The following is a 17,586-nucleotide window of genomic DNA, read 5'->3' on the forward strand; positions in this document are numbered from 1 at the left end:
TTGCCTTGAGTTGATAGCAATGGAATCAGGATTTCATCTTGTTCAGAGAGACTCGCCATTATAAAATCATTAGCATTTTTCAAAGAAGACTCTCCAAGGGCTTAAGATCAACAGCATAAAATGCTCAAAACCTTGAAGACAATATTCTGATTAAATTGTTTCATTTGGTATTTTAACAACATGAAGGGGAACATGATGGCTTAAACAAAGAAGTCTGCCCAGAAATCTTAAATAATAAATTACACTGTAGAGAAGAGGACTAGAAAGGGAATTCAAGGGAGGATGTGAAACCAAAGCAACAATCTGATTGTTCACATCAACTGTGTTTTGAAATACTTTTTTTTCCTAGGGTGATCAATACATTTTCTATGGCAAAGTACACAAGTTTTCATTACTCTTGCCCTTTATTAAAGACCCCATTTTGCCCTTTCCCACATATCACAGTGCAATTTGTTAATAACCTCGTGGCTACGTGGCTGAAGTAAGTGTCTGCAAATTTAATTCAGTCACAACTCCCTTTCCTTTGCACATTGATTCATGTTTGGAAGAGTGTGAAGTGGACATCTAGCTCTTGATTCTAAAAAAGGAGACTAGAGAAACACAGACCTATCTGTGTGGGGTACATGTGGTTTCTATCTGCCAATCTAGTGTTCAAGTAAATACTAAACACTGTCCCTACTGTGTTATCACGAGGTTAGAACTGCTCCTATAAAGCATCCTGGGCAATGCTTGAACTCCCACCTCAGCCTCTCTCTCCTGTTCACACTTTGGTTTAGGATCAAAAGCAGGTTGCTGGTGCTTGTTCAGGTCTCCCTACACAGCTAAACACCAGACAAGGAATTAGGGGTTTGAAATGCTACAGGCAAATATAGCTCTAGGCAGTTGCTGTAAGTTTATTCATCACATAGTTGGGAGATACCTATTTTTTTAATAAACTCTCTGAATACACTGCGGTTGTTCTCAGGCAAAGCTCTCAGAGTACACCTTGCCAGGCTTCTAGCTAAGAGGCACTTTTTTCAAAGCAAAAAATACTAATTTGCCTTTAGATAAAACTATTAACATATATAATATACCACTTGAAGCAGCTGAGAGACTGCAGCTGCATTCAGCCTTTGCAGCAACTCTTCTGAAGGCACTAACTAGGATGCTTTCAGAGAACAGTATGTTTCTAAGGCCAATATCCTACCATGGACTGAAAACCTCCCTGGCTTTATTCTGGTTCTAACTCCTACCAACCACAATTAGGCATATGACTGCCTCATTTGGCATGTTTGGAATCATAGAATATGCTGACTTGGAAGAGACTCAGAAGGATCATCAAGTCCAACTCCTGTCCCAGTGTAGGGCACCCCAAGGATCACATCACGTGCCTGAGAGCATCATCCAAACAATTCTTGAACTCAGGCAGGCTTGGTGCTGGGACCACTGCCTGGGGAGCTTCTTCCAGTGCTCGACCACCTGGAAGCAGTGCCTAAAGACATTTAGTCTTTAGTACATTTGTATGCTTTTCCATTTAAAATCAAAACCATAAATAAGTTCTGGTATCTACAGGTAACAGCATCCAAAAGTGTAGTGTTAGCTTGGAACTATGAAGGTAATCAAGTATGACTCCCTGTCCCCAGAATAAAACAGTATGGAACAGGAGACTAGGAGCAAAGTGAAAAAGCAGCTGAAGTTCCTGGTTGTGCTGCAAACATCCAAAAGATCCATAAAAAGCACTGCCATTTAAACCAGGCATACAGCATCTATGCTTTTTACATCTCAGAAAAAAATGAATTTGCCTTGGTGAGAACAGAAAGCAAGATGGTCTCCAAAGGTGGCATTTTCATTATGTCATGTAGTTTAAAAAAATGTTTCTCAAAATACTGAGAAAGGATGGATTGTTGAAGATGCCTGTTTCCCAAGGAATACTTCTAACCTTCAGTACAGAGCTCATAATTAATTACATTTTAAAGAACAAATAATAATTAAAAAAAAAACCTTTTAGATAGCTAAAACTGAAAAAACCTCTCAAAACAACAGTATTTCTAGCATTTAAAAAGATGAAGCCATGCTGTTAGTACAGCAGCTCCATGTCTGCTTTTGGAGAGCATTATTATAGGCAGAAATCACTGTCATATAAAAGCCTTTTAAAATACCCAAAATAACCAAACACCCTCTCAGTACATTAATAAAAAAGATATTAACATTTCTTAAAGAAGTATGAACAGCAAAAAGAAAACTAATAATGCCTATTTTTATAGAAATTGTAACTGGTAGTCTCCCAGGTGTGAGAACTCCAGCTCAGTCACACAAGTTCCATTAAATGAGAGTTGCCCAGCCTTATGAAAAGCCCAACCCAACCGCACCACTGGGGAAAAAAAACCCACAACCCTCTGTGCAAAACATCCACTACTATATTTTAAGATTTATTCAGTCAACACCTCATTATCACCTCTAAATCTAATGGGACACAAATGCATTTCATCACAGATGAGAATCTTCAGCAACTGCTAAAATGAAAATCAAAAAATTATTCCAATCCAGTGGTTTGGCTTGCAGGATGCATTAATCAGAAATCATCATAAATCCACAGGCTTCTTCAGACAGCACATTAGTCACCCAGGTTTGTATGATAACGACAGTGACTAATGGGCTCGGAGTTAGGAGGGTCAATCATAAACTCATCAAATGCTTCATTTAATTTCTTAATTTGGACAAACACAATTTGCTTATGGGAAAGATATCAGGTGTTCTTGAATGAATAATGGCTATGAAACCAAACTCCATTAATCAGCTCTTGATTACAAATGACTCAGAGATTGTTTGTTCTAATTTCATTCATTTGGGCCAACAAAGAAAACACGAGCAAACGAGCCCACTTGGAGAAAATGGCACACTCAGTTCTCCATATTTAATAAAGTTGTGATAAATATGCTTTCAATAACTGTAAAACAAGAATTTCATTACCTACATTAAATACTATTCTTGGTTGAAGTGAAAAAAAAAATCAACATATAAGATTTACAAGAAGATCACGTAAGCACAAAACAAGATCTTTGGGATGACTCTACTTGTGAATTCAGAGCAACTTGTATTTCAGGTTGTCCTGAAAGGATGAACGTGAAAAGCACCAAAATGGCAGGTTTTCATTTCCACTTGCTGTAAAATATTTCAAGAAAAAGATGCAGTTCAGCACCTTCAACAAGCAGGCAAGTAAGCTTAGAAGACTGACAGTGAACTAAGAGGAAAAAAGACCCATGGACCTGTGCACACCATGATTCACCAGTTCCTGCTGTCTCTTCCAGGCTTTAGGATCTCTTGGAGAGGGCAGCAGAGAAGGAGACCCTCCAATGACATCCTACAACTGCAAGATCATTTTATAGGATGGCTTGGGTGTGAAGGACCTTAAAGTTCATCTAGTGCAACCCCCTGCCATGGGCAGGGACAACTCCCACTAGACCAGGTTGCTCCAAGTCCCAACACATAACTGTGTGTATTTCTGGACAACCATGAAGTTCTTTTCCAGTTGAAAAACAGCAGCAGATAGGGCATTAATTACTAATTATAATTTCTAATCTCAGTCTGGAGCTAAGGAGGGAATGAGGATGACGTGATCATGCATAGGAACAAGTTCTGGGACATCACAGACCACCCATGCCCGTTGGCAAGTCTCTGAAACTCCCTAAAACTGCTGCTCTACCTCAAAATGGCACCACAAGCTAAAAACTGATTAATAGAAAGTCTTTATCCGTAAAACCACAGGTGCCTTGGGAATGCCAACCAGTTGGAGGAGAAGCAAGGCCTCTGACAACTACCTCCATACTGGAAACCTTGCAGGATGCACTGTCAGGACAGTGAGAAAGAACAAGGACATTTTCTTGTCCCCTTATTCCTCCCCCCAGCCAACTGAGGGGGGGGTCCTGGCAAACCCCACACTTAGGAATTAGACAGAGAGGCCCTCAACATTTAAACACACAATTACTGCCCACCAGCCCTGAGCAGACTGAGCACTTTGAAGCCCTTTTCTGGGCATTCACACTATAAAATCCATCCAAACCCTCTCCAGTTTCCCTGGTAGAAAATCTGAATTCAAAAGGTGGCAAATATGCAGAGACAGACAGGGTACCTGTCAACAACACATCTCCAGGGCACACGTTCTGGCTACAGCTTTAATGAGCACAAACCAAAGCAGACACCTACATGGAGGAGGTGGCACCAAAGATTGGGTAAAAGGTGAGAAGTAACTATTTTCCCAGCAATATTAGGAGAGAACATTTCTCAAAAGGTGTGCTTCAACAGAAACCAGCCCCACCACCACATATGGTTTCTGCAGCCAAAACAAGGTGTCATTAAATTACTGGGTAAAGTTGCTAAATATGAATTGGAATAAAACTTCAGCAAACTGAAAAATTGTCTTTAACTTAAGATCAATAGCAGGACTGAAAGATTCATCTGCACATAATTAGCACACATATTTGCATCAAAATCATGGATACCATATGCTACAATATTACTGAAAACCCATTAGTTATCATGGAAGGCTGAGATACTTTTGTTTCTCAGTGGCACAAGAAAAGGTCTCAGATAAAAATCTAACAAGAAAATAGAAATTTCACAAGCTTTAGAATGATTTCTAATGGCAATAAATGTTCTTAATAAAGTTACTGCAAAGTCTACTTATGGGCTCTGCTTGACTCTATGACATCCCTACATTAGCAACTGCTCATTGGCTTCTTAAACTAGAAAAAAATATACACATTTCACAGAAATGGTTCCAAGTTTCTTTTTTCAATCTCTTGTAAGAACCTAAAAGGAGTCCATGAAGTGAATGACTTTTACCAATAGCAAACTGGTGAATACAATGGTATTATAAATTGCAAAAGGGATTTACTTTGTTTCAAACCCATTTTAAAATTTGTTTAATCAAAATTCCACATTTTTTTTAGCAATTAGGACAATGAAGCTGAATTAATTCTTGATTAATCAAGTGTTTCTTCTCTCACTGATGACACAAAACAGCTGCACTTCAAAATCACACACGTTCTAAGGGCAAGACCATTAATATATTAAAAAAATCATTACTTTGAATAATTACATCTTCTGGATGCTCAGACACTGCACCCACCTGCACCCACACCCACACCTCCTGGGTCTTGCTTGGTGGTTGCAATAGAAATAGATTCTTATTCCCTCAAACTCTCCTCAGCCTGGGATTCAAGGAATGCTGCACCAAACACATTTAAAAGCACTTGTAGCTCCTGCAGCCATGTCTGTTGGCTAGAGAAAAGGTAGCTCAGTGAGACACCTTTGCTCACAAAATGGAGAATTCCATACAAATAGAAGTAAAATCCAATTGTCTGAAGTGTCAATAGACACTACTCAAACAACTGTTGGGATGGAAATAAGGATTTTATATTAAATCAAACTGAGCACACACTACTTAGTAACAATAGTAAAACTCTTCTTCAATATTCAATTTGAGCTTGTTATAAGCTCAAATTCTCACAGTTTCTGAGGAAAGCACTATTTTAAAAACTGTTTTTAGATTTCCATGAAACAGGTAAAATATAGATTATATATTTATAATATATTATTCAATTCTTTGTGCATATATACCCACACATATTATCCATCTTTCTAAAATTGTTTGCCTGATTAGAAATTCAAACTAAGGTCGAGTTTTCAGTGGAAAGAACACAAATAGCAACATCAAAAGAAACAATAATCAACATGAGAAATCCACAAACACTTGATCAATTTGGCACTTAAAAATAAGCACCAATAAAAGGAAATTTTTCAGACTTCTTGCCACCTGCCTGCCCTGCTACTTTGCATAGTTAGAAAAAAGCAAAATAGAGGCCATCCTACTTAACTAAACAGTTTTTATTAAAGTGAAAGAAAAGCAAGAATCCATGAAGTAGCAAGTGATCCTATTAGTTCCACCAGACTAAAATCATACAGTCTACGTATGTGGTCCTTTCAGCCACATCTGTTATGAGCCATTCTGATACCAGAAAGTAGAGAATATTTGACTATTTCTTTAGCAGGCGCTGAGAGCAAATTAGGATTTTTCTCCCTGATAATATGTGTTATAACGGGTAGATTTTTTTAAAATGCAGTTAGAATTATAAACCACTTGCATTTTCACAACAACCAAGGCCAATGTACTTGTGATACTCGATTATTTTCTCTTTAAGGAAAATGTAAAATGTAATAAAGATGCACAGGATGAAATTAAAGGGAGAAATCTGATAGCATAATTCAAAGATAATGAGTTAAATATCCAATATCCAGAAATGCTGCCAAACAGATCTGATAAACATTGAACGCCTGTGATTTGTATTCATCAATTCTGACTGCATATTGTTAATGCCACGTTAGTGTCTCAGTTCCAAAGTTTCCTTTAAATAAACTCAGTCCTGAATCCTTCGCACAAAACCGCCCTGTTCTTGAACGCTCTTTCAGCCACAGATTGAGATGCAGATTCCAAAACTAGATCAGTCACTCATTTCAACTCTGGACCTTTGAAAATCCAGATCAATTGCCTTTTGTCATCATATTGATGCAGAGAGCAAGAAATTCCTCCTTAGTGCCGAAAGAAAAACTCTCAGGTTGCTTTGGTGAAGGCAGAGGTCTTGATAGTTTGAAACGTCCACATGATATTTCCTATCAATACATTTACATATTGGAATATTCATCTGTATTTTAATCTTTATGAGAAAACACAGGTGTCATACAACAATTTATGGCATAAATTAACTGGCTTTCAAGTTTGGAAGTTTACTGTTAAGCTCAGGAGTTTTAGGAAGGCGGGATTTGATGCAGGGCAAACTTTTCCCTTAAAATTAGCGCTGGGAGCAAGGAGACATTTAACACAACCCCCCAGCTCCAATCTTCTGCGCTTCTCCCTCGCTCAGTAATGAAGTCTGGGAAAGAAATCACAGACACCCAAGTGGTTTGGCAACTGTAAGTGACAGAAGCTCAGCTAAATCCTCTGTTTACACTGGGGATTAGGTGGGTAGACTGTGCGCGGCAAACGGGGCTGGCGATGGTCAAGGGAACCTGCTCCCTGTCAGCCCGTGGGGCAGCGGCACAAAGCCCCGGCCTGGTAGGAAGTGACCCATAAACGTATCCCTACCAAGGATTTATACAAAGCCAGTCTGCCTCATAGAAACTCCATATGACCATGAACTGGCCTGCAAGGCCTGCCAGGAGGCCTAATTACAGGTCTACAGAGCCCAATAACAAAAGCTGAAGAGCTTTAGCCTAGGGATGATCTGCTTTATACTGACTTGAGAGAGTCCATATAGAGTGACAAAAAGAAAGAGGTTTAGCTTTAAAATTCTCCCAAGAGACAAAGCATTGTAGCTAAGTCTGGAAGGCCCACATGCAACATACTTCAGATAGGCTTAAACATACCACCCTCTCAAAATTAACATTCAACCATTGCCTGCTTAACATCTGCTCAAACGGGGCACGTTGCTGTGATATTGTCAGAGGATGCTAAGAAGGCTCTCTCATATTGCAGCATTAAAAGGGGCCAGTAAATAAAGCCATGCAAGTATAAATCTATAGCAGAGACCAACAACTCCTGAATGACAGCTTTTATAAACTAAAACATTTTTTGTCTTAAAAATTAAAGGGGAGTGCTTCAGTATCTTCAGGCATTACCTTTTTTAAGGAGAACAAAGATACTGGCATTAATCTATATCAATAAAAGAAAAAAAGTATTTTAACAAAGTACATAGCAAAGTCAGCACAAACAGAGGGCTTGGAGACAAAACCTATTAACAGCAATTTGTTACTTGAGCATAAAACCATTTTCCCCTATTCCCCTCACAAATACAGGTGGATATTTTTTATTTTATCAGCTCTCCCACAAAGAGAGATCAGAAGTCACAATTCCCAAAATGTACCAGTAAAATAAAAATCCAGTCAAAAAGAATCTGGTTTACTCTTCACTGTCCTTAGGCTTTCAGAGAAATCAGTAATTATTTCCTAAATTAATATATAGGATTTTAAAAGCATATTTTTCCCAAGGTACTAAACACCTCTGATTCCTGCAGAGGCTGAGCAGTTGGCCATTGGACCTACCTCCCCTGACATCAAGCATCTCTGCTGATGAAGAAAGCCATGAAGAGAACACAATAACATCTAATTAACTTATTTAATCCGTGGTAATTGTACTAGAACAGGAATTGGAAAAGTTGACATGCTGAAAGCTCTTTCAAACCTGCTTTCTAGAAATCCATAACATTATCAGTGTATTTCCATCCACCACCCTCTCCTCTCATGCTTAAAAAGCCACAGGGATAAAGCCACATAATTTCCATGTCAATAGGTTGATGTGAAGCAAAAAAAAAAAGTTACACAACAAACATCTTCAGATTGAGACTGAAATTAGAAGAAGAAAGCAAACCAAGGGCTATCTGAACCTTTCTGTACCTAAATTCTTTTGGAAATCCCAGCTCTTATCAAGTGTCTCTTCCTGTGGCTGATGCCATTGTCTGTGGCACTGGCATGACAGCAGGGCTGGCTGTTTTACCAACCCAACACATGGGAACAGAGAGCAACCAGCTCTGAGATTGACATTTCCTATGCCTGGAAAAAGGTTGGGAATTCCTGCTTTTTAAGTCTGAACAAAACATCCTCAAGACACTCTACTCCCTGATAAAGCAACAGCCCAAATGCCTGCTCTTAAAAAACCTGCAAGTCTATTGCATACAAAGATGTATTTGTTCCTGTGCCCATTTTGAAGAAAGCATCTGAGCTTAAGCTCTGATGTCAAAGGGTTTTCCCTCAATTCTAAGTGTGCTCCAGGTACAGAGAGAAGTTTCAAATTAAACAGCTATCAGTGATAGAGAACTGCCACGTACACAGCACAGGTCCCAGCCTCTCTGCTGTTCTCCAATACAATGTTTTAATCTACAGCAGCAGCACTGACAAAGGATATGTGGGCATTTTGACCATTTGATGGGGCTAAAGAAAAGGGAAATTTAGATAGTAAAATACAGAAATTGGATTTGGAATATCCTGAGACTGTGGTGAATAGCAGGTTATAAACTCAAGTGTTAGATAAATGTATTGCTGGAAAAGGCCATAAGCAAACTGCAAACCCCATCATCAGCCTGAATTTCAAATCAGATTGCTCTTAGGGGGATATTAACAGCCTGGCAATGACAGGGAAAGGGGGATGGAAATGCCCACATGCTGCATGCCAGAGATGACCACCAAAGGGACCTTCCCAAGCGCCTCCCCAACACTTGTTGGCAACTTTGTGCAGGTGCAGAAGATTGTTTTGTTTGTCCAGACCAGTGTCATTAACTACCATCAAAATGCAGCTAATAGGTGTTAACTAAAGCACAGCTGTTTTCTGCACTGGCAGCAATACTGTAACATGCACAGCCAGACATTCTACAAGCTCGTTCACAAGTTTGGGATGGATCCTGTATCGAGCACTACCCATGCAAGCCAGCTTTGCTCTTCATTACTGAAGGAGAGGTTAAAATGTACATTATGTTCAATCAAATCACACATCATCATGCTACAACAGCAGCAACAATTAACCTGTTGCTGGTGAACACCTTGAAAAGCTGCTCAGTAACAGTCTAACACACATTTCTTTAAACTGAAGGATGAAAAAAGTGCTGATTTTGCAATGAGTAAACACACCAAAATAATATTGAAACAACATGATTAACATTGCCAACACTCAGTTTAACTGACTGAATACAGGACTGTGGGAAGGAGGTGAGGGGATGATCCCATAAATGTCTGAGATTACTGAGACAAAGCCAGGAAAGAACTGCCTGCATTTTGGATGGCAAGAGAAACCAACAGATTAACTCTCTTGAGTTATTTATGAACAGCTTGCAACTCCAATCTGAATTTCAGACTTTGATTGGGAATATTTAAATGTAACAATGTCACAGACCCTTTATGTGGTTTGGGAAATTTTTGGGAGCCAGGCCCTGATGATACCCAACCCATAGGTATCTTTTATACATTTCCTAGGTGCTAAACTAAGAAATGAGGTGTGACAGATGTGAGCAGTATAGGCAAGTTGTGCTTTTTTTAGACCAGTGCTGCCACATCTATTTTATAATTATATGCTTCAAAGATTTATTAGAAGTTGTGGAGAACAATGAATGCATTTGAAGCTGTACAATACAAAAGGCTAGATGCATTCTTGAAAAAAATACCAGCCATGTGAGAAGATGGGTATGCCTTAAAATAGAAGGCTCCCAGAGGGGGGAAAAATAAAATAAATGGCACTGGATATTGCTGTTTATAAGTTAAAAATACATATATGAGAGGTAAAGCTGAACTAAAGACAAATAGTTATTTATTACAATGCATCTGAAATATGCATCTTGCCTTCTTTCTTACTAGGGATAGACTAGAGGAAAGTTTCTCTCTACTGAGAAGTTACATTTAGATCAGCCTCTTGATCTGAGCCTTTAGGAAAGCTTGGTACATATTCCTGCTACCACTTGAAATATATAAATAGGAAGATATCCATGTATTAACTTGGTTCAGTGCTAAAAAATAAACAAAACCACATTTTTGAGAAGAGAATAAAGCCTCAGCAGCAAGAGGACAAATAAGTGAAGGCTGAGTGTTGGTTCTCAACAGCAAAAAAAATTCCTTACATCTCCTGAAAGGGATTTCCTAAGTGCCAATGATGATGCTCACCAGCTTCATCTTAACCAGAAAGCAAAGCCAGCTGTGGAGAAAGGGACTTGGCATGGGTGGATAAAGTTACCACCTGGAGAGGTTTAATTTTTCTGATATTGCAAAAGATAAATACAGTTCTGAACATGAGAATTGTACTTAAAATAGCACCACTTACCAGCTGCCTCCAGAAGCAGCTGCAATCTAGCCTTCAGAGCCCATGTCCACCACGCCAGGTCCCCCCGCTGAGCTCCCACCTCCGCAGCCCCGCGCTCCAGCCACGGAGCCTTCCAGACTCCACCCACTGCCATCTTATTCCAGTTGGAAATTCAGAGAATTGTTCAGAATTGACTAAAAATCCCATCTCAAAGGAGGTGGCATTGGGACACCCTGACCCATCCGGGCACCCACAGCCCAGGCCAGACTGAGCTGACCTCCAGCTCCTTCCTCAGTCCTCCCACAGCAAACCCTGCCCAGCTCCTGGGAGACCTGATTGCACACCCACACAGCCAGACAAGCATGCTCCACATCTAGCTCTAACATGATTAATATGGCGAGTTTTTCACACTTCTTCTGTTATCTGGTTTGATTTCTTCCTCTCCTTAAGGTATTTCCTCACATCTGTCGGGCTGAGGAACGCATTGCTGGCTGTGTACCCACTATGCTAATTATTCCAAGTGATGTCTCACTGTGTCCAATGTGCTTGCCATTCCTCTCATTTTGAAGCCACTCAAATGTTTTCACAGTTCAATTCATACACAAACCACATTTGTCATGGAGTTCAGAACTTGATTATTTCTGTGAGCATCTGAAAAGTTGGGGTGGTTTCTACTCTGCACTAAAATCAAAACGTGATGGATGTTTTTGGTGTCATGGTCCAGATTTGAAAAGTTTTCTAGGCAGATTTTGCAACTAGAACTTTTTTTTCTTAGAACCAATATAAATTTGCACCCTTCCAGTTTCCCCCCATTACCCAGACAAGTATTAATCAAGGTAATTTTGGGGGCCTATATATTTTTATTTATTTATTAGTCCTTTGTTTTCCATTACATCTACACCTAATAAGAGGAGTTAACTTATCACAAAGAACAATTCCATTTTTGCTACAAGAATTTGCAGAATGCTCTTTTCTCTAGCAAGATGAGAGATGTTAAATTAATTCACAGATTGAAACAGGAAGGTTAAATGAAGACCCAGATTTTAGTTGTACAGATGTCTATTTTATTTTTTAGTTCAGAATTTTGCTACCTGTTGGCAGATATTCAACATATGGGGCAACATTTATTATTATAACTACTGTACCAATGCTACTCTTAGAGTTGACCATTAATCTTGGTGGCAGCATAAAAATTCTTGAAATCTATTGTAAAAATATTTACATATTTCTTCCTCTTGCAATGAACTCATTATTCTAATATATTTTGGCATATTAAGTATGACAGGAGAGGAAGAAAAAAAATCTGCTTTCCATCCAGAACAAACTTGCCCAATTTGCTAAATTCCAGAAAAGCCATACGTGGATTTGTGGTTTTTCCATTCCTGTGACAACTTCAGATTAAGAAGAACCACAAGGCTTATTTCAAGCCACAGTGACATCTACATCAACAGAAGAACAGTAATTCCCTGGAAGAGCAAATTCTAAACCAGAAAAATGAGTAGTGGTACAAGTGACACCTCCTAACACTAAATACAAAGCTCCACCAATGCTAACACCAGCCCTCTCTCTGCTCTGAAATGTTCCACACAGCTCAAAATGCCTCGTCCCACTCCTCTCAGGTAGGTATGAATTGTCTCTTGTTTTTCTTATCAATATCCCATTGGAAACTTCTCGGGCAGTTGCTTTGCAAGTGTCCTCTCCTCTGCCTTGACTGCAGCCCACCACTGGTACCCAACTACTTCATGGACCTTGGTTTACCCCCCAGGAGAACTTGGTAGAGATGCTGCGCTGTTACCAACCAACATGCCCTAAGCAACAAATAGATTAAGGGTTCTGAACCAAAGGTTACTGGCCTCCAGGAAGTCTCTGTCAAACTGGTGGATGAGGGCAATGCTCTGAGAAAAAGGACAAAGACAAATTCATCTGAAAATCACAATTAGACCCTCAAACAAGCCCTTAGCAATGTGTAAGACTGGCTACTGGAGGTCAATTTTGATCCAGAAGACCATTAAATGACAACATTCAGAAAGGCCCTCAGGAAACTTCAAAAAGGTGAACTGATAGGTGCAGAAAGTAACATCAGAGAGCTGCAAAATAAACCCTCACAGTTTTCTTATGTGCTTAAGCATAACACAGAAAAAAATTATTCAGAACAGTGTAAAAAAAAAAATAGTGCCAAGTATTTATAGTACCAGCTGATGAAGGTGACAACTAACTGTAAAAGCAGGAGAGGAATTCCTAACAGGCACATCATAAAGTGAGAGGAGGCGTGCCAAGCACCCCCAACTACAAATTATATTTATGTCAAAAAGTGTCTGGTAACACACTGGAAATATGCTTGAGTAAACTATCACATTCCACAGGATACCATAAACCAGAAATTTCCATGTGATTAATAACTGTTACTAATACCTCAAGCAAAGATGTGATTATATATATTCAATTCTTAATGCATTCCGTGATTCCACACATCACACTGGGAATGGAATATTAAGTCGGGTCAAACACAGTTCCCCTCAGCAAGGTGTCATTTCCCCAGGTTCAAATTTCTCTTGATGCAAATGTAAACAGTAGAATTCCAGATTTCAAAACACCACCCAAAGGACTCAATAAATAAACACTAATTAAGAAACCCTATATAGGACTTTGAGCGCAAACCCACTCTCTCGTTTTCACTTCAGCCTATCACTGCTTCCCTGAGGACATTTATCTAACCTTTCCCAGTGCCTGATGAGATGAAAAAAAAAGATGTAACAAAAAAAAGAAAGACCAAAACACATGTTTTCCTAGTGGTCTGAAGAAAAGACTATCCAAAACTACTGGGAATTTTCCCAAAGTGGGTCAGAAACCCAAAGCAAATGTCATTTGCAATGAATTCCAGAAAAAGAAAAGTTGGCAAGGCCGAGAATGTAAGAGAAATTCCCCAGCATTACTGCAACCACCACTCTGCTAGAGGTTTTACCCAGTGATTTTGTTTGTACATTCTTCTCAGGCTTGCTTTTCACTCCAAAACAGAGGAATTGGACAGAAAAAAAATATATAAACTGAAGCTAATCAGCTCTTCGTGCAATTCAGGAAATGCCTGGAAACAGAGACTTCTTACCCACAAATCCTAAATTATTCCAGACTCTGGGTTGCAGGTGGTAGCAACCATGAGCATGGATGGTGGGAAGAGAGAGGAGGCAGCAGCTTGGGGCTGGGAGGTCTGGGAAGCCCAAAGGTCTAGAGGCAGATGGAGCCCAGAGGAGCAAAGTGTAAGAAGATGCCACGGTTAGCTGGGGTGAAGAGGAGGCTCAGGTTGCAGGGATGAAGGCAGCAGCTCTGCTGAGCACACACAGCTTTAGGAGCAGCTCCCTTCGGAGCAGAAGGAAAAAGCCACCGTGTCCATGTGCTGTCTAAACTGTGTCTGCAAGGAAAAACCACCCAAGGCTCACCAGTCTTGTTCAGTCTCCTCAAACACACTGATGCAGCAGCTTGGAAAGAGAAGCTGATGTTCTCCTTCAAGTGCCAAAAGGTTGAATTCATGTCCTGTCAAGAAAAGTAGTTCTCCAGGCACAGAATAGCCAAAGCCCACTTCTCACAGGCATTACCAGCTCCTGCTTGTCCTGTACTAAAATGCAGGCCAGGTTTACATCTCCAGCAGGGAATGGGGAAATCTGGTAAGTGATGACTTTCCACTGTATTTACTGCTAAGCTTAGGGGTAGAGGAGACTGACAGGCTTAGCCAGCTCCAGTGGTCATAGCAGCATGGAAGGAGATAAAGTACGATGCTGAGAAACAGTGATACAGACCAGGAAGAACTTCTCTACCTACCAATGGCTCCAAGAGCAGCAGCAACTCAGGACCAAACAGTTTAGCAGCACTGTGAGCAGCTAAAACCTCAGCATATCAGTAATGAGAAGAGACAAGGAAGAAATGACAATAATTAAACAAAAAAGGGATAGATGCATCATTTCACTTTAATATATTCTGTTAGTCACTGGCCTGCCTTCACCTGAAATATTGTACATCCCAATTCCAGTAAATCTATCTCAACAGGAAAAGAACAACAGAGAACCCTAACACCAGCTATCTTTCCAATAGAGTTTTATCAAATTATGGAAAGATTGTGTGACATGTTTGTTTAGCATAGGAATGGCTGGATCTCTTCTCATTTATTCCTCATTAGGAGACTGAAAAAAAAAAAATAATAAAAAGGAAGAAGATAAATACCAAAGAAACTGAAAATAAAGAATTTATTTGTATTAGTGAATACCCCACAGGAGCATAAAACAGAAACCAAGCAAGCAAAAGAGACTGAGAGCTTGTGATCATTGTCTTTTTCTTACAGGGGCCAAACAGAATGAATTTGAGGGTGCCAGATTCAAAATTAACAGAGGAACATTTTTTCACATTAAAAAAAAATCCCAGAGAAGGATTCATAATCTGAACTAATAACAGAAATGTAATAAGCATAGCTGGCATCATTTGAATTAAACCCCTACATTTTTCAGACATAAATCAGCTTAAATGAGCGGATGCTCAAATTATATTTATGTCTAATTCAGGGTTTCCTCTCTGATACAATCCATCAGTAAAACACTCAGACACAAGCTATGGTAGGACCAGTGCCCTGATCTACCTGTTCCAAAAAACCTGAATGTTTGAGCAACTGTGGAAGTGTATAAAATGGGAAAACGTGCCCTATAAGAGATGGTACCAATTCTTTTCACTTCACAAATAAGCAAGATTTCCCCCAATTTGCTTCCTGCCCAGATCTGTCTTTCTATTAGCAAGGAGAATTTGTTTTACTACTCTCCAGCTGATATATTGGCTGTATAAAAATGTTCAGCAGCTAACAATGAAACAGATAAAAATTGTATTATATTGACATAGCAGTTTCACATTACTGCTACTATGCAGGATGAAACTGGGGAAAGAAGAGAGGGGAAAAAAAAAAAGATGAGGAATTCTCAGGCTGATTACAGCCTCCAAGAAGCACAGTAGAAGAGAACTATAGATATTAATAAGGATAAATATTTTGTAATGCAAAATCCCTGGTATTTTCTTATACTAGAGAAATAGTCAGGACAAAAAAAAAACACATATTAAGCTCAAGAAACAAATGAAACTCCATTTCCTAAGAATTTTGTACTTTTTATGGATACCCCACATATTAAGCTCAAGAAACAGATGAAAATTTCCTAAGAATTTTGTACTTTTTATGGATATCCCAATAACACCTGTGGTTTAATGTGGTACTAGCTGTGGTTTAATGCAGATTACTAACATGTTCCATTGAAGCACTGAAATAGAACGGAGCATAGCAAAAATGTTGATCTTCCATGTTGTCAGACCTCGACATTACCAAAGCAAGATACATAGTAATTGTAAGTGGAGAAAAGCCAGGTAAAGCATGGTATAGTTATAGTAATGATGTATGTCCCTCAAACACACAAGTGCCTTGGCACTTCCATTAATAAAAAAAAAAATAAAGAAAAAGGAAGGCAGCATCAGCAACACCCTGACTAGAAAAGGACAATAATTGTTTGCCTGGAATAATTGGATGGGACTTTGAGTAACCTGTCCACTGGGAAGTGTCTCTCCCCATGCAGGGGGTTGGAACTAGATGATTTTTAAGGTCCTTTCCAACCCAAACCAGTCTGGGATTCTATGATTATCCAGGAAAGTAGAAAAGAAGCCAGCAAAGCCATTCCTTCCCTGTAATGTACATAGAGGCCATAGACAGGATAAGACTGACAATGAAGTGAAAAGTAGAGCTTAACACACAACAGATCCACCATACTTCATCAGGAGGTACCTGTTGGTGGGAGAAGATCTCCCAGCCACAGCCAGGAGGAAAGAGCTACACCTTGAGAGAAAGGACTGGAAAACTTTTCCAAGCCATGCAGACAGCCCTGTTCAGTCCCACTCCTCTCCAAGGTTGCCGAGTTATGAAAACTGGGAAGGAAAGATCTGAAAAGGGAATGATACAGCCCAATGGCTACAATGCAGAGCCCAGGGAGGGAGGGCAAAATTGTTGGCATAACTATAAAGTCTGAGCTATAAATCTGTTAAACAACTTAATGGAATGGCAGAATTTTCTGTTAAAATACAAAAGAGTATTTTCACTACATGTTTTTCGTCCAACTGAATTTTCATACAAAATTGAGATCAAAGGGGAAAACACATTATATTGTCCCTCAACATAACAAACATTTTGACATGTGCCACATCTCAAAAGCATAGGATTCAGAAAATCCTTTTCCTCCCCTCATCCAGGACATAAATGGTCATTAAAGCATTTGGATTTGTTAACTTTAATCAGAGATTCCCTACATACCCTGCCCTGAACCGGGCGTTTCTTCCAAGACAGACACGGGTCTCCCCAGCACCCGCAGAGAACCATCATACACAAGGTGGTCAGGAAAAAAATGCATCTTTCTTTAGACTATTATCGAGTCAAAATTTGAGGAATAAGTAACAATGGCTCCCTGGAACAAAATCAAAGGCAGAAGGCAACGTCTGTGGCAAATAGCCACGAAGAGCTCAAACATGTGTCAGTGATTTTCATGCGGCATTCAAATCATTTTGCATATTGCTGTAGCAAGGGCTCCTTTAAAGGGTCTGTAAAACATAATGTACTAATTTCAGTGAAAATTATTGAGAAAAAAGGCAAGGCAAATGGCCTTCATACTGAGAAGGGATACAGAAAATGGATTCACTTGCCAGCAGAAATAGATCGTGTTGTAAATAAGATTTTTCAAAAATCGGCAAATCCAGGTCTTTTAAAA

This window comes from Chaetura pelagica, unplaced genomic scaffold, assembly GCF_000747805.2.
Source record: "Chaetura pelagica isolate M959 unplaced genomic scaffold, ChaPel_1.0 scaffold394, whole genome shotgun sequence".
In the NCBI taxonomy this organism is placed as follows: Eukaryota; Metazoa; Chordata; class Aves; order Apodiformes; family Apodidae; genus Chaetura; species Chaetura pelagica.